This window comes from Camellia sinensis, unplaced genomic scaffold (genome assembly GCF_055761805.1).
Source record: "Camellia sinensis isolate YWXY unplaced genomic scaffold, ASM5576180v1 Unanchor12, whole genome shotgun sequence".
Lineage (NCBI taxonomy): Eukaryota > Viridiplantae > Streptophyta > Magnoliopsida > Ericales > Theaceae > Camellia > Camellia sinensis.
This window is the reverse complement of record NW_028128998.1, coordinates 5,549,566-5,563,487: the sequence shown is the minus strand read 5'-3', so window position 1 is coordinate 5,563,487 and position 13,922 is coordinate 5,549,566. Positions and strand designations below refer to the sequence as shown.

Below are 13,922 nucleotides of genomic sequence, written 5' to 3'. Positions count from 1 at the left end.
ACCAACACTATCTTGTTTATAACTAATATCACATATTTCATAACCATAATCACATATTTCATAACCACATCTCATAACCAACCCCTTTGAATCATAACCAACATCACATGTCTCATAACTATTAGTCACATATCTCATAACAAACACTTTTTCTTTTTCTTTTTTTCCATAACCAACATCACATATCTCATAACCACTAGTCACATATCTCATGACTAACACCATTTTGCTCTTAACCACACTACTTTGATCATAACCAATATAACATATCTCATAACTATTGATCACATATCTTATAACTATTACTCACATGAATCATAACCACATCTCATAACCAATCCCTTTGAGTGATAACCAACATCACATATCTCATAACCACTAGTCACATATCCCATAACTAACAACCATTTTGCTCATAACCACACCAATAACTATTACTCACATGAATCATAACCACATCTCATAACCAATCCCTTTGAGTGATAACCAACATCACATATCTCATAACCACTAGTCACATATCCCATAACTAACAACCATTTTGCTCATAACCACACCACTTTGATCATAACCAATATCTCATATCTCATAACCACTAACACATATAGCATAACCAAACACCCTTTGACACTACTTTGCTCATAACCAAATTCACATATCTTATAATCACTAATCAAATATCTCATAACCATTACCTACATATCTCATAACCAACATCACATATATCATAACTATTAATCACATATTTCATAACCACACCACTTTGATCATAACCAACATTACATATCTCATAACCACTAATCACATATCTCATAACCAAAAATCATTTGACTTATAACTACACTACTCTACTCATAACCAAAATCACATATCTAATAGGAAAAAGCTTCATACACCCACTGGGGGTCTACCCCCAGTGAGGTGTCGGCTCCGGATTGGTCCAAAAAAAAAACTGTTTTTTTTTTTTTTTTTTTTTAAGTTTTCAGCCAGTGGGGGCGCGCCACGTCACTGGGGGCGCGACCCCCACTGGGGGTATATAGCGCTGTTGTATCTAATAATCACTAATCATGTATCTCATAACCTTTACCCACTTATGCAATAACCACATCTCAAAACCAACATCATTTGCCTCATAACCACCATTATATCTATCATAACCACTAATCACATATTTCATAACCACTACCCACATATAGGGTGTAAATTTGGCCTACGAGGTCGCGGCACACCCCGAGTCCAGTCACACCCCGGGTGGGACCAACCAAGCCTGAGCCTAAGCCCAACCTAAGACCCTAGGCTATGTGTTCTAGAGCTTGGCTTGACTCTGGTGTGTTATGGAGTGTGACCTATCTCGTGAGCTCGACCCAAATTTTTTCCCCCATCTGGCCCGACCCAACCCCAACGGCTCCCTGCCCCCCTGTTAGTGCAACGGTCAAAAAACAAAAAACAAAAAAATTGAAACAGTCATATAACCGTTAATTCCACCGACCAATTTTATTTTATTTATATATATATATATATAAATTAACCCCTCTCTCCCAAGTCCTATAAATACCAACCCTCTCTCATTTTATTTCTCACAAACAATTCTGTCTCTCAAACTCTCATTATCTCTAAACTCTCAACTCTCTCAATTAATTTTGAAGTGTCGTTCCTAAGTGACAATTGCAATTGATCACCTATCTCTATTTTAGATTTATTTTTAGTCATAGTATCTTCATTAAAGATAATAGAAATAGTAATATACAAATGATATACTTTTTAAAATATCTATGTACACTTATAGACATATATATATATATATATATATATAATTTAACTAAATTTTAATAAAAAATATGTTGAAAAAAATTATTTATGACGTGATTTTATTTTATTCTACTAAATAAATTTTCTCCTAAATTTTTCTCCCCAACTTTTCTTTGTTTTTTTCTCTACTCTATTTTCTTTCCCTTGATTTGTCCTAGTTGTGCATGAGCTCTCTCTATTTCTTACTCAGACTTCTCTATTTTGCTCAAATTATCGAACGACCATTGTTGATAGTTCTTCCTCACTGGATTCTTCCTTTCTCTACTCCTGTGTCTTTACAACAGATCCTTGAACTCGTCACTACTCTCTTTGTCTATTTCAACACTATTCATTTTAGTGATATTTCTCTATCTAGTAAATGCATCTATCTTGAAACTCTAACTCTTTCAAATTAATATGTCATACATACACAAACCATTGGTCGTAGTTATGATTTGAAAGGTTTTGTTATCATTAATTTGTACATGTGTTATAGAACTGTTGAAAAATGAATATTACGCATTTTGTTGTACTGTTCTGCTATCTCAGTTCTATTCATCCCTCAAGCATCTCTCTCATTTTTTACTGTCATTGTAGATATCTTCGATGTTCCTTATCAGAAACGACATCACCTTTGACGTCATTTTCACAGGCGATAAGCCCGTTCAGTCTCTCTTTCCCACATTCCCTTTCTTTTTGTTCTGCTAGCTAATCTTCTCTAACTCTCATTTTTTGTTCCATGGCTTTAAGTCGTTGATTAAATTATTTAATGATTGTCATTACATTTTATTTTCTCTGTATTATGAGAGATCCCGATTGGTGATTCTAAGATTTTTAGTGATTTGTTTAGTCATTTTATGATAATTGTTATGAAACTTTGTTGCTTGATTACAATATTTGTGGTTTAAATTTTTGGATATTTTTGCTATATCAATTAGTTGTGTTGTTACGCAATTTGTGATTGATGTTATGAAATTTTTTGGGTTGGTTATGACATTTGTGATTTGTAAAAATTTTGATTATTTTTGTTATGCCAATTAGTGGTGCCGTTACGTATTTTGTAGTTGATGTTATTAAATTTTGTGAGTTGGCTATGACATTTGTAGTTTTTAAAAATTTTAGATGTTTTTGTTACACCAATTAGTGGATAGTTACACAATTTTTGGTTATTGTTACGAAATTTTGAGAGTTAGTTACGACATTTGTGATTTTCTATAATTTTAAACAATTTTGTTACGTTAATTAGTGATAGCGTTACATATTTTGTGTTTTCTATTACAAAACTTTGTGACTTGATTATGATATTTGTGGTTTTAAAATTTTAAATATTTTTATTACACCAATTAATGGTGTGATTATACAATTTTGTAGTTGATGAGTAAAATAATCTTTTATTTTATTTTATTAATTTTACTTAATAAAAATAAATGAAGGATTTATATTAACATTGTGAACAACATATTTCAATTCCAACCATTTCTCCCATTCCATGAAATTTTCATTTATAAACAACAAATAAGAAATTTCCCCATCATCCATTCATTTTAACATTTTATGGAGAAAAAATTTATAAGTTTTCAATATTTATCCAAAAAATTTCTAAATTTCTAGGTTTTCACAAACTAGGCAAAATCCCCTTTTTTTTTTTTTTTTTTGAAAGAATCTCTCCAACACACCCTTCATTAATAATGTAGTTCAAACTCTCAAAAACTTTTTGAAAACAAGGTGTGAACCCATTTTTAAACTCATCAATACTCTTGAATCAAAAATCAAATTTCAATACCACAAGAGAGAGTTCCATGAAATCAACAAAATCTTGTAAAATATATATATATATATATATATATAACTCTAAGAAAATCTCTACCTCAAGTTCTTGAAGGAAAAGAGAAGAAAGCCCCAAAACCAACGGTGTCGAAACCTGATCTCCACGCACACAAGGTACCCCTCGACGAGTTCTCCAACTTTGATGAAGGAACTAGGGTCAAAATGTTAATAGATTTGGAGAAATCAAGGATCTTGTGAGGTTTGGTGTAGGAAAAGTAGAGAGGAGGAGGAGGAGAAATGGGTTTTTAGAAAGAGAGAGATATACAAAAAATGATATACACACAACCCAAGAAGAATAAAAAAGGCAGATTTTCAGACTTAGTTTTCTTCTGCACGTGCGACACCTCCTTCCGTACGTGCGGCACTCACCCCTACATGTGCAGCTCATCGTCCCGCACCTGACCTCCACTCGTGCAATAAAAGCAGAATGCACCATTGACACCCCCTCCTCTCTGTACGTGCGGCCCCCTCTCCACACATACGGCCCAAGCCCCCGCACGCACGGTTCTGCCTCCCAACCAGAAAAGCTCGACCCGTGACATCCTAAATCCAACCTCGCAGCTTCCGAAACAAGTGAAACTCGGGATTGAAATAAATAAGAACGAGAATTTTGAGAAAAAGTTTTCAAAAACAATGAATCCAACAGTTGACACGACCTCACATTAAAACCTGACACTCTAACAAGAGTAAACCCAACATAACTCAAAGAGGACAAGGCAGATTATGTACCCAGTCATCATAAGATACAAGGGAAACAAGATGTAAACAACAATACGAAATCATGAAACCCGAGTCCGGGATACAACAAGGGTCGAGTCAAAACTAGAATCGCTATATGTAATGACATGTAAAAAATCATTAAAAAAATTTATTTTTAACAACAATTTTACTGTAACTTATTTTTAATAAAACTTGATAGAAATTAAATCCAACTATTAAGACTTGTTGATAATTTATCCCCAAATTATCCCATCAGTGTGATTTCATATTTATTAAAGGGGTGTCAATGTAACTTACCCTTTTTCATATACGGCCTATTTTGAGAAGTAGATTAAAAGTTTATTTTTTTTATTTTTTTTTTCTTCAAAAGATGCAAAAAAAAATAATAATAATAAAAATTATAATAATAATAAACAATTAATGTGACCTAAAAAAGTCAAAAAAAAGAAAAAGAAAAAAGAAGCTAACTCTTATTCAACTTTCCAAAATAGGCTACATACATACAATTTTCATTGGATACATCTAGCAATTAATATTAAGAAAATGTTATGAATCCCAAATAATTTATCAAATTTTTTACTAAACCTCTTACATGAGTATGGGATCCACACAAACCCACATGTGTGTGTCCCACACTTATATGAGAAGTTTGATATATAAAAAATTTAATAAATTATTTGAGATCACTAGCATAGCTTTTAATATTAATAGACATTGCCCCCTCACTTTTTGATAATTTTCCATTTCAATTCAACAGTACAAAAGACATTGATTGATTGATAGAAAGTATTATCATCTTTTTGCATAATGTTGTTGTTATGGGTAATGATAGAGATACAAATTTTTTACCAAATGAATGACCAAATGTCTCACATGAATTTGTGAACTCCACATGCATGTGAGATATTTGGTCATTTATTTGGTAGAAAATTTAAGACCTATAGCATTTTCCTATCGATATATGGCCATGTCTCTCACCAAACACAATTTATTATGTTTTTCATATTTATCAATCGTTCAACAAAAATTTGTGAATCTTGTAAATTCAAAAAAAAAAAAAAAAAGTCACTAATTGTCAATTTTTAGTCACATATATAAAAAAATCGTCACAAAAAATTATTTTTAACAACAATTTTATTAAAATATATTTTTAATAAAATTTTATAAAAATTAAATTTAACTATTATGACTTATTAATAGTTTATCCCTTAATTATCCCATCAGTGTATTAAGCAGTGTCAGTGTAATTTACCCTTTTTCAGGTGTATATATGTACACATAGTTTTCATCGAATACCCTCTGTCAATTAATGCACGCAGTCCCTCACTTTCTCATCATTTTCCTATTTCAATTCAGGGGTTATTTGGAATGAACTATATAAGTGCATTTTTTGACTTTTTGGATAAAAAAGTAGAAGAAAAAAAATGATTGTTTGGGATAATTTTTTGACTTTTTACAAAAAAAAATGTGTATTAAAATATTGTATAAAATAGAAATTACCGTATTACCCCTAACGCTCCCTATGCGTACTAATAGTGATTGTTTAGGAAGCCAGTACAGAGCGTTGCTTTGAAGTTGTGTGGTGGGCAGCATACTTCAGAAGATATATAGGAGCAGCTGGCCTCTAGTCCGAGATCAGATTGGACGGTACTATTTGGCCTGTGGGGGCCCACCACGGGTCCTGTTTTGATAATCCGAACCATTCAATGTGTAGAACTCATCAAGTACGATATGTTTGTAAAATATCACGTTGATCAGATATCAATAGCTATCTCATCGGATCAGTTTTTTGTCAACCATTCATTTGTTCACCATTCATTTTTTTTATACAAAATTGATTTGATCATATAGCTATCGATATCCGATCAACGTAATTTTTTACAGCCATATAATATTCGACGAGTTCTACATATTGAGCAGTTCAGATTATCAAAATGGAACCCGTGATGGCCCCCAAGGGCTGAACATCACCGTCCTATGTAAATTTTTTATGCACCCGCCTATGTAAATTTGTACCATCACTTCAGATTGTACTATCACTTCAATACAAAGTTGGCTTGTACTTTTTTTTGTGTACCCACGTGTGTAAATTTTTTTTTATATTTATTTTGTTGTGAATAGTAATAACTTTTTGACATTTTACTTTTTATAGAATATGCCAAACAAGTACAATTGTACAAAAGATATTGATTGATTGATAATACTCTCTTTTGTTTTAATACTCCTTTCGTCTTTAATTTTTTTAAAAATAGAATAATATTTTAAGATAATAAAAAATAAAATAAAAAATTAATATTTTGAGGCAAAAAATATAATATTTTGAAAAAATTATTTATTAATACAGAGACATTACCTAACCATTTATTTCACAAATTACAATTTATTATATTTTTTATATTTTCCAACCAATTAACATAAATTTATAAACCACACTTTTTCACCCGGTACTGATTGTACGAGGGCCAGTGACTAACCAATAATGCATGGTATTGATTGTCCGTGAGCACATGTGACAAAAGTGTACCAAACCAATTAAAAAGTGACTCACCACTGCCACTCCATTCACAAGCGTCTGAATAGTTCAAACAATTAATGTTAACGGACGTTAACACTCTTTTCCAAGAAAAAAGATTTAGAATTCTAAATTAAAAATTTTAATAATTTTAATTAGTGTGTGGGTTTATATGATATAATATTTTGATTTTAATTTTTTTTATTATTTTTCATATTAGTAGTGCTTTTTTAGAGCTTTCAAATTATAGGGATGTATCATTTTTGTTGTTCCAAAAACAAAAAAAAATATTATAGATTCTAAATAATTTATTAAATTTTTTTTTAAATCTCTCACATAGGTATGAAATCTACACAAACTCACATGTGTCGGTGTTCCACACCTATATGAGATATTTGATAAAAAATTTAATAGATAATTTGAGATCTCTAACATAACTAAAAAACAAAACGTTAACACTGATTTTTAAATTCCTTCTCATTTTGAATTTTTCTTATTGAAGAATTTTATTATAAATCCTTTATACCTTAATCAACTTTAATTATATTATTTTTTTTAATTACGATTAAACTTTTTCTCTAGTTTTCATTTGACATACAAGTTAGGTTTAAATTGGGATAAAAAAATATATAAAAAGACAAAATAAAATTATATGTCTTATGGAATTGAATACTTTTGCGTAGTTCATACATAATAAAATAATAATGAAAAGATTCATAGTACACTCTGTATTTTTGTACAATATATTGAAGTCACGTGATTCATGCATATATTATAAAATACTTGATTTGTGTTTGTAGAGTAGTTTTTTAGATAAAAAGTATAAAAACTTGTTTGGTTTGTTTTTTTCTAAATATTTTCTCTAAAATAATTTTGATTTTTTTTGTAGAATAATTTTTTAGATAAAAAGTACAAAATTTTGTTTGGTTTTTTTTTTTTCTAAATATTCTCTCTAAAAATAACTTTCTTTTTTTTTTGTAGAGTAGTTTTTTAGATAAAAAAGTACAAAAACTTATTTGGTTTGCCTTTTTGTAAAGTAATTTTTGAGATAGAAATTACAAAAATTTGTTTGGTTTGCTTTTTTGTAGAGTAGTTTTTGAGATAAAAATACAAAAACTTATTTGGTTTGTCTTTTTTACAAACATGTTTCAAAAGTAATCCTGAAAATTGGATAACAAGACATATTTCTGAGAGGTTTTTTGGAAAAATCTGTTTGATTTGACTACTCTTAAAAAGATGTCTGTAGAGTATATTTCTAAAAAATTTCTCCCAAAATCAAACCAAACAAGGCCTTCATTTAACTTTATATTCACTTTAGACCATCTCCAACGCTTTATCAAACTTGGCATCAAATTTGAATTTTGGTGAAAAAGTCACTTTTTGGTGCTCCAATGGTTTCAGCAAACAAGTATCAAAATGAGAATTCAGCAAATAATTCATCAAAGTGAGAACAGGTTGCTCCTTTCACCAATGCACTGTGCATAGCCGTTAAAGTAGAATTTGTCAAAATTTTACACATGGTGGTCGACCACCTGGTAGACTACCTAGTCGACCCCCTGGTCGACCACCCAGTTGACCAACCGGTCGACCAGCTCATGCAATGGTTCAAAAATTGGTAGGTTCAAACAGTTCGAAATGGTATAAAAATATATATATATATTGTCTTACCGGTCGACCGACCAGTTGACTCACGGGATGATTCTTCTTTTTGATGCACCGTTGGAGCAACTGATATCAGATTGAAAAAATGAGCCCTTTTTTACTCAAATTTGATAAAAAAAATACTGAACCGTTGGAGATACTCTTATATTCAAGTGCAAGGTATCCCCTGTATATCCCACATTCTTATGGCGCTGCTTGGGAACAAATTTTTTAGGTTTTTTTTTTGTTTTTTTTTACTAAAAGATAAATTTGTTACAAAATCAAAAAAAATAAATCTAAATAAAATATCACATTAAATCTCATAATCATTTCATTTTTTCCCTCACAAACATCACATCCAACCACAAAAAAACTTAACTATCCTCCCAAACACAAAAAAAAAATTCCAATAATATCCTACAACTAAAAATTTTTTAAAAAAATTCACTTCCTAAACACGCACGGTGTATAAATAAAGTTATAGCAACAATTTTTATTACACAAAGAAACAAGAAGAAAACGACTATGGAGATCAAGTTTGAGATAATTGGTAGAGAAACCATCAAACCATCTTCTCCCACTCCCCATCATCTCAGAAGATACAAGCTGTCCTCTAGGGATCAGTTTTCTCCACAACAATACATTCCAGTTGTTTTCTTCTACATCAACCCTAGTCACACTACTCGTGGTAGTGGTATTGATGGTGGTGGTGACAGTTACGATGAGACGGCCAACGTAAGATCTCAACATTTGAAGGAATCTCTATCTAAAACCCTCACTCATTTCTATCCACTCGCAGGAAGATTGAGAGACAATCTCTCAGTCGATTGCAACGACGAGGGTGCTGATTATTTGGAAGCTCGAGTCACCAACTGCCGTGTTTCAAACATTCTTGAACGACTTGATGTTGAAGAGATGTACCAGTTGTTTACAACCATACCGACAGATGTTTACAACTCCCCTCTGTTACTCGTCCAAGTTAACTTCTTTCCATATGGTGGAATGGCAGTTTGTGTGTCTACCTCCCATAAGATCGTCGATGGGGTTGCGTTTTCTGCATTCATCAAAGCCTGGTCCTGCATCACTCGCGGATCCCACGACCCAGTTGTCCCAGATTTCAGCGCTGCCTCCTCACGTTTCCCACCGATAGAGGACTTCCCAGTGCCGTCAATAGTGTTCCCGCAGATAAGCCAAAAGATTGTCACAAGGAGGTTTGTGTTTGGCGCCTCAAAAGTTGATGCCCTTAAAGTTAAAGTGGCTAGTGCAAGTGTGCAGCAACCCACGCGCGTTGAGGCTGTTACAGCACTTGTTTGGAAATGCGCAGTCACTGCATCTAGATCATATGCCCTTGGGACGTCTCCAGCTCCAAGTCCAAGGACATATGCATTGACGGGGGCTGTGAACTTGCGCCCAAGCCTTATGCCACCTTTACCAAAATATTCTTTTGGAAATGTGAGTGGATTGTTGTGGGCAATGCTTGACAACAACAAAGATGAAATATTAGACTTGCCAGACTTGGTTTGCCAGTTGAGGAAAGGGATTGAACAGTCCACTGATAACAATCTCACCACCAAAGCAGCATACCTAATGCGGGCCAAGAAAGATGAGATGGATGAGTATCGTCAAAGTAGCTGGTGTAGATTTTCTCCGTACGAAGTTGATTTTGGGTGGGGAAACCCGACATATGCTGTTCCAGTTTTAATGGGTGCCCCAATTGGAATTGGATTGCTAGATACAAGAGATGGTGACGGAGTAGAAGCGTGGGTGACTCTCAAGGAAGAAGACATGGCCTTGTTTCAAGGGGACCCAGAGTTATTGGCTTTTGCATCACCGAACCCAAGTGCACTCTAAAAGTGGTAGTCTGGGAATCAAGCTTTTTAACTCGATATAGATTGTTGGATCCATTTTCAAGTGGTTTAAGATTTTGAGACAATAGGTGATTTAACATAGCATCAAAACTTTGGTGCTAGTATGTCTTGGGTTCAAATCACATCTACCCCATTATCTCTATCATTGTGCTTTTTGTTTTATCTTTGTTTTACCTTGTTTCTCAGTTTGTTTGTCTCTTTATGTGCGAGACGAGATCGGACGTGAGGCAGAGTGTTTGGATTCATTTTCTAATTGTCTAGAAGTCTTATGATCATGCATGTGGTTATGGTTCATCATATTTGTTTTTGTGGTCCATTATTTTTGTTTGTGTTTTAAAGTTATTTATATTGACTTTCGTGTTTTAAAGTTATTGAGTATTGGATTGAGTTGTTTTTGTCTCTTTTGTTAACATATATTTCTACAAACCATTCACAGTGATATGCATGATCGGATTATTGTACTATTGTTGTTATATTATGTTGATATTCACGATAAGCATTTGATCTTATTTTCTGCATTGTAACTCTATATAATAGAGAACCTATCCTGACTTGTGATGGGTGGGAATTTTATTCATATATTTTGCTCAATGCACCTATTTCTTTTTTAGCCATGGTCTTCTAGTTGTGGCTTCCCTCACTACACTTACGTACACATTTCTTCCTTTGATGTCAACATTAGGTGAATGGTCAAAATCACGCATCGACTTTGTGCTTCCAGCGCTATAATCACACCACTCCATCCCTAGTTAATTATGAGTTAAGATTCTCCTTACTTCCATACTTGCAATGGTAGAGATGCACCTTGAGTTGATTTAATGGTCCAATTTTAGGTGGAAAAAACAAATTTGAATTTGTTTTATTATTTTTTTATTTTTAAATAGCCAAATCTAAACCGTTGGATCAATTCAAATCTTCACTATTACAAGTAGGGAGGTAAGGAAAAAGCCCAAGAAGAGGATCTTAACTCAGTTAATTATGGGGGTGTTTGGTAATGGCTATTTTTTGACTTTTTTTGCTAAAATTTATAAAAAAACAAAATAGATTAAAATAGTCAATAAGACAAAATGTCATATTAAACCCATAATCATTTCACTTCTTCTCTTACAAGCATACATCTAACTATAAAAAAATCTAACTATCTTTCCAAATACAAAAATTTTAACTTACTAAAATAACCTATTAAAATAGCAATTTTTCAAACACCCACTATGTACCCGTCTTTAGTTTAAACCAGTTTCCTAACCTAGAAACTTTAGCTCACCATAATAAATACAATGACCCTTATCAACTTCTTTTAGGTAATGGCAAGGGCTTGTTTATCTCTCATAGTGGTAATACGACTTTTCATCCATCATCACCTTCTTATTTTTGTTTTCTTGATGTCTTGTGCGTTCCAATCTTTCACCTCTTGATAACTCTTTCTCAGGAATCAACTTAATTATTAATCTCACTTATGCACCCAATGCTGCATCCTCTACACCACTAACAACTTCTGTCTCCATATATACTGACCACTCGATAACTGATGAGAATACAGCTCAGCTAGTGCAAGAAGACGAAGTCAGCTATGCAGCACAAGATCAAGCCTCAGCAATAAAGAAGTTAGAGCATCTCCAATGGAGCTCTCAAAACACTTGTCAAAACTATAATTTAGCAATAGTGATCAAAAGTGGGTCTCCAATGACTTGCTATTTTACTTGCCAAAGATGGCATATGCCATATCTGTTATCAAATTTGGCAAGTAAAATAGCAATTGCCAAACATGTCATATCAGTAAATATGAACATATTTGTGGCTCCAAATTCAGTTGAAAAAACAGAATTGAAACAGTAAAAAATAAAGTAATTTTTCAAATTTAATTTTTCTATTTAATTTTTCAAATTGAATTATATTTATTTTTTTTCTATTTTTTCTAATTTTTTTTCATTTTTTATATTTGTCTAGTCGGGAATAATATAAATATATAATTTTTTTTTACAAATAGTTAAAAAAAATTCATAAAAGACAAAAGATAAACAAAAATAAAATCACAAAAAAACATATATCCAAACAATACCTACAAACTTGGAGGGAAAGTTGGTTGAGAATTGTCAAAATAGCACCATTGCTATAATTTGGCAAAATAACACTATTCATTGCCAAATTATAGCAACAACAATGGTATTATAGCAACAACTATTGGAGATGCTCTTAGTATGTAATCTTTTTTAGTTCGTTTAACTGAGGTTGAGCTAACAGTTGTAACAAACTTCTGTATAAAGTATAATAGTTGAGTAATGAATAAACAAGTTGAATAGATTCAAAATATTCTTGATGGTATGAGAGCAAGAGGCAGCCTGTGATGAAGAGACAGACCTGTCAAGAGAAACAGAAGCAAGCCAAAAGAAAGATTGTAAGGAAGAAGACAGAGAAGGACAAGAGGACAAAGAAGAAAAAGGAAAATAGTCTCATGGAAAGTGACACGGCGAGAAATGTATATGTTGTTAGAAGATGGGTCTACACACCCATACCCCTTAGTAGCAGGAACACAACCCAAGAAAACACAGGAAGCAGACCTCGGCTGAAGTTTATTAGCAGAATAAGGACGCAACCAAGGGTAGCTAAGACAGCCAAAAACACGAAGTAAAGAAAAATCAGGACATTTATGAAATAATTTTTCGAAAGGAGTAAGATCTTGTAGCTTGGAACTAGGCATGCGGTTGATGAGAAAAACAGAGGTAGCAATTGCTTCAAGCCAATAGGTAAGTGGAACAGAGGATTGATGTAGAAGAGCAACAGCAATTTCCACAACATGGCGATGCTTGCGCTCGGCAACGCCATTTTGGGCCGGAGTAGAGGGACAAGATAATTGTGATTCTATGAAATCTCTATCATTTCATGCAAAATTGTTTCCTACACCTATAGTCCATTAGCTGACTCCACCGCTGAACCCACCTGATGCACACTATAGTGCCTCAAAATATTCTCACTAGCGGCAGGCAATGTGTCAAAGAAATTGTAGCACTTCTTTCCAATGTTAGTCTCTAATTCCTCCCTTCCTTATATTGTTGTTAGTTGCAAGTGGGTGTATTGCACAGGCCGGCCCTATACCTTTCGGGGCCCAAAATAAATTGTCAAGTTCAGATCCTTGATATCTTGCATCTAAAAGAAAAATGTTAATGAAATAGTTAGGCAGCGTTCGGTAATGTTTACGTTTTTTGTTTATGTTTATAAAAATTTTATAAACTGATTTTTGTTTATGTTTAGAAAAACATAAACTATAAACGCGCTTGATTTGAACAAAATATTTTAAAAATTTTAAAAATATAAACTAAAAAATATGTTTGTTCAGGCCTAAAATATTTATATTTATTTTTTATTATTTATGACAATGGGATCATACACATTATAATTGGAAAAAAAAATTAATTAAAAAAATTAATTGAAAAAAAAATTATTGAAAAGAAAAAACATATTTGAAAAAAAAACATTATTTGAAAAAAAAATTAATTGGAAAAAAAAATTGTTGGTCAAATTTTTAAATTTCTGTTTAAAAACTAACGTAAACTCATTTTTTGAGTTTA

General features: G+C 32.4%; 1 pseudogene; it reads left to right on the top strand.

The window, feature by feature from the left end:
- The first annotated feature begins 8,965 nt into the window (after nt 1-8,965).
- On the top strand, nt 8,966-10,631 carry LOC114257399 (akuammiline synthase 1 pseudogene; annotated as a pseudogene).
- The last annotated feature ends 3,291 nt before the right edge of the window (nt 10,632-13,922 follow it).